Source organism: Papio anubis, chromosome 14 (genome assembly GCF_008728515.1).
Source record: "Papio anubis isolate 15944 chromosome 14, Panubis1.0, whole genome shotgun sequence".
Classification (NCBI taxonomy): domain Eukaryota; kingdom Metazoa; phylum Chordata; class Mammalia; order Primates; family Cercopithecidae; genus Papio; species Papio anubis.
Window position 1 is genome coordinate 90,303,652 of NC_044989.1, and position 5,339 is coordinate 90,308,990.

Consider the following 5,339-nt stretch of genomic DNA (forward strand, 5'->3'; position numbering starts at 1 on the left):
CCTTCAGGAGAACATAACAGAACCTCACCCTGCACATTGATGATATCCAAACTAACTGGCCTCATGGTTGCTTAGCAAACCTTTCATGTTTCTATAATAAGCTGGCTGACCCATCTCCACAGAAAATATTTCCAGTCTTCTTCATTGACTTCAATCTCCTAGTCCATCTCCCTTTTCCTCACTTATAGCAAAGTAACAGAAGCTGGTAGAAGGACACTTTCTCAGTTCCCCATCAGCCCACATTAAAACCTGTTGAAACTCTCTTTATGCTTTCCCTCTTCTCTCTCATTCAATAGAAGCAGGAGCCCACTCTTACCCAAGGCCAGTCTCTCTGCATTTGCTTTGTGTCCCAGTTAGCCTCCTCAAGGCCCTCACATCATCAGTCATCCTCAGTCACTTAGTCAGTACCTCGGTGTGTCTGGCTCCGTGCTAAGAGCTTGGAGTGCATGAGCGAACTCAGTCTTCCCCCCAGAAGCCTGTGAAGTAGTGGTTCTTATTACTCTACACCCACTTTACTTAACCATGTTTACACAAAGAGGAAGAAAAATGCTCTATGTTCTTTATCCCACTATTATTAAATGAAACTGCCTTTAGTTCTTATTTCATTTCAGCTGAGAAAATCTTAAGAGCCCAAAGGCCTGAGTTGTTGCTTATCATACAAATAATATCACTTATAGTGCTTCTAGTCTTCAGAATTAACATACAAGCAAAAAGGTCTCTGATACAGGTGACCCCCACTCCTTCACAGCTTCAGTGGTTCTGCAACATAAACTTGTTCAAAGAATTCATCTGAGAGGCATTAAACTGAGAACAGCCACAAGACTAACACTTTTTTTTCTGTGCATTATAAAAACCTGTATGAATATCCATTGCTATCACCAACTTTTCTGTTCTTCTTTTTCTTTTTCTTTTTTTTTCTTTTTTTCTTTTTTTTTTTTTTTTTTGAGATGGAGTCTCATCCTATTGCCCAGTTGGAGTGCAGTGGCACCATCTCGGCTCAAACTTCGCCTCCCAGGTTCAGGTGATTATCACGCCTCAGCCTCCCAAGTAGCTGGGATTACAAGAACAAGACACCAAGTCCAGCCAATTTTTGTATATTTAGTAGAGACAGGGTTTTGCCATGTTGGCCAGGCTAGTCTCAAACTCTTGACCTCATGATCTGCCTGCCTCAGCCTCCCAAACTGTTGGGATTACAGGCATGAGCCACCACACCCAGCTGCCATCTCCAACTTTTCTGTTCCTAGTTAAAATAAATATGTCATTGCAAATATTTGAACAACAGGGGGATCTGTTATGAACATAAATTCCTTATGTTTACTAATCAGCGTAAGACACTGAAGTTTCGGAAAATGTTTCAACGTACTGTAGAAACAACCCTGAAAATGAAACCTGTAATTTCTTGTCCTAATTGGCAACTTGTTACTGTTCTGATTTTAAAACATGCCCATGAATTCTTTGAGACTTTTCTCATTAAGAGGTGTATGATTTTCCTCCCTTTGAGTGTATGTTACTCCTCCCTTTGAAGTATGATTTTCCTCCCTTTGAGTGCGGACTGACATTAGTGAATAGAATGAAGCAAAAGTTATGCCGAATGACTTTTGAAGCTAGGTCATCAAAAGTTATACAGTTTCTGCCTGACTCTCTCTCTCCTAGCCCTTACTCTTGAAACCCACTCACCATATTGTGGGGAAGCCCAGGTGTCATGAAGAAGCCAAGCAAAGGTGGTTTGGCCAACAGTCCTGCTGAGTTCCCAGCAGAGATCCAGCCTCACCAGACCTGTGAGTAAGGCAGTCATCTGACCAGTCCAGTTCCCACCCTTGGACTCCTCTCAGCTGATGTTGAATGGAGTGAACACAAGATGTCCCTACGTCCCTAGTGAGTCCTGCCCAATTACAGATTCACAAAGGAGAATAAATATTCTCTTAAAAAAAATTTCTTATGGAGCGCTTTATGAATTTGCATGCCATCCTTATACAGGGGCCATGCTAAACTTCTCTGTATTGTTCCAATTTTAGTACATGTGCTGCCGAAGCAAGCACAAAATAAATGATTCCTATTTTTAAGCCACTAAGTTTAAGGGTGGTTTATTCCACAGCAATAGCTACATGAAACATAGATAAATAGATAAATGGAAATAATACTGAAAAAGTATTTTCATATTTTTAATGATATAAATTTTTAATGGTATAAATATTGAAAAGATTTATTGCTACTTCTAAGGAAGGTCACTGACTTTTTTTTTTTTTTTTTTTTTGAGACAGAGTTTTGCTCTTGTTGCCCAGGTTGGAGTGCAATGACATGATCTCGGCTCACTGCAACCTCCACCTCCCCAGCTCAAGCGATTCTCCTGCCTCAGCCTCCCGAGTAGCTGGGATTACAGGCATGCACCACCATGCCCAGCTAATTTTGTATTTTTAGTAGAGACGGGGTTTCTCCATTTTGGTCAGGTCTCGAACTCCTCACCTCAGATGATCTGCCCACCTCGGCCTCCCAAAGTGCTGGGATTACAGGTGTGAGCCACCATGCCCGGGCTTTTTTTTTTTTTTAAGATGGTGTCTTGCTCTGTCACCCAGGCTGGGGTGCAGTGGCATGATCTCAGCTCACTGCAACCTCCGCCTCACGGGTTCAAGCGATTCTCCTGCCTCTGCCTCCCTAGTAGCTGGGACTACAGGCGCATGCCACCACACCCAGTTAACTTTTTATTTTTAATAGAGACGGGGTTTCACCAGCATGGCCAGGCTGGTCTCGAACTCCTAACCTCAGGTGACCGGCCTGCCTCAGCCTCCCAAAGTGCTGGGATTACAGGCGTGAGCCACCACACCCAGCCAGTCACTGACATTTTTCTTTGCTCCCAGATTCACTAGAAAATAACAATAGCATGACTCTCCTACACTTAAAATTTTTAAAGTAATTTGAGTACATCAATTTCATTCCGTTTTCTCTGATGAGAAATAACAGAGTGAAAATGTGAATTCAGGCAGGTTTGCTTGAGAGCTCATGCATGTACTCATACTGTAACCTCGCCCTGTTTTTTCCAACCTGTCCTTCTCCACTGGCTCCTTCCTATCAGCTTTCACACTTGTTTGAACCTGCCACATCTTGACAGTTTCTTCCCTTAGCCCCATGACTCCCTCTAGCTACACCCTTCTCTTTCTCCCTTCACAGCCAAAGTTATTAAAAGAATTCTCCCTACTTACTGTCGCTGTGTTCTCACTTTCTACTCACTCCTGAAGACGCTTCATCTTCACTTTTGCTCAATCACTCTCCTGAAAGCACTCTGGAGTTTTTAGCTCCTAGATCCAATGGACACTTTTTAAACTTTTCCAGACTTGATCTACTGTTAGTATTTGACACTGCTGGCTCTCGCCCTAAAGCCCTCTTCTATAGACTTCCATGATTCCTCTTCTCCTGATTTTCCTTCTGCCTCCCCAGACCTCTCCTTCTAAACCTCCGTTGAAGGCTTTTCATCTTCTGCCTGCCTCTCAAATATCTCTCTCTCCTGGGCCACCTCCTCTCTTAAACTAATCTCTCTCTTCATTTCATTCACCTCATAAGTTCATCCTGTGCTGAAAACTCTGAAATTTATATCTCCATTCCAAATTTCTCTCCTGCAGTCCATGTCTACACATGTAACTGCCCACTGAAATCCTCTACCTGGATGCTCATATACATCTCAAAATTCAACATAGGCAAAAGCAGAGCTTATCATTTCCACACTCTCTGCCCCCAAACTACCACTTTATTCTCCAGCATTGCTTATGTCAGTGAATAGAATCACCATCCATCAATAGAATCACCATTCATTAGTAGAGACATCTACCAATAGACACCAAAACAAGAAACCTTCACAATGACTCTCTCACTGTGCCTACAATAAATCGCCAAAATCTATCAACTCTACCTCCCAAAGATGCCTTAAATCTCCTGCAAGAATTGAGAGATGATGAATGTCTAACAATTCTTGCAGGAAACCACTTGAGTGGCCATGCCAATAATCCGTGCTCCAGTCGGCAGCCAGAAGCAACTATTTTAGGAGGTCAGTCTGATCATGTCACTCTCCTGCTTGAAATAATCCATGGTGACTCCATATTGCCCTCCTAATAAACACCAGGTTTGTAGCTTGCCTTAATGGATTTCCTGATCTGGCTGTGCTCTTTGCTTTAACAACTTGTGGCTCCTTGGAGTGAATTACCAGCAGGCTGCCTATTCTGATTTTATTCCCATCAGCTAGAAAGTTATTAGAAATGATGGTTTTTATTGTTTTAGTACAAAGCACTTTATAGCCAACTGTCATAATATTGTTACAGTAAAGATTCAATTCTGTGATATCAACATGTGAGTGGCGCCCTCTAGAGTTACACAGTGGAAACCCCGCATTTCTATATAAGGTGGCCCAATCACTTCATGTTCATTTATGAGAACAATCATGTGCTACATAATGAAGTTTCACTCAAGGATGAACTGTCTACACAATGGTGGTCCCATAAGATTACAATATCATATTTTGCTACATTTTTCTATGCTTGCATATGTTTAAATACACACAGACTTACCATCATGTTACAATTGCTTACGGTATTCAGTACAGTCACATGCTGTACGAGTCTAGGAGCAAGAGGTTATACGGTATAGTCTAGATGTGTAGTAAGTAAGCTGTACCATCTAGGTTTGTGTAAGTACACTCTGTGATATTCACACAACAAAATCGCCTAATGACACATTTCTCAGACTGTATCTCTGTTGTTTTGTGAAGCAAGACTCTATCTAGAAATAAAAATAGCAAGGCCCCTATCCCTTAGGAGCTCACCATCTGGTGCCACATAAGGACACTGATAAAGGGATAAATGTCTACCTACTGCCAGCAGGGTGTGTGGGGAGTAGGAATGGGCTCTGCCACACCTATATTCTCTTGTCAGGGTCTCTTCAGAGCAAAAGCTCCCATCCCTTTGGTCAAGTGATTGGCCACGCCCGGAAGGTACCATCTAGATGGTACAACAAAGCTGTACCAAAGGACAATACCTTATGGAAGAGGACCCAACCTCCAGAACAGGGAAGGAGGCATCATCTAACTTGAACACTCACCCCCAGAAAACATTCCTAACTCCACACTAGACAGCCCTAGGCAAAGCACTTCCCACCCCTACTGGATTTCAAACCCTTGGTGTCTCTGTCTCTTGTGTTAGGAGGGGATGTGAACTCTCTGAGCCAAACATCCCTGAATTTGCGTGCTCGGTCACCTACTTTGCCTCCCCGGCAGGGTGTGGAGGTAATGACTGATGAGCAGCCTCTCATCATGAGGATGATTTTCCATGACCTCCTATGACTAACGCACACAAGCA

At 42.8% G+C, this 5,339-nt stretch overlaps 1 non-coding gene across 1 annotated transcript; it reads right to left on the minus strand.

Annotated features, from left to right (window-relative positions):
- Positions 1-1,927: 1,927 nt before the first annotated feature.
- On the minus strand, positions 1,928-2,039 carry LOC116270485. The gene has a single exon (XR_004178512.1). It is a non-coding gene; the product is annotated as a U6 spliceosomal RNA (small nuclear RNA).
- Positions 2,040-5,339: the final 3,300 nt, after the last annotated feature.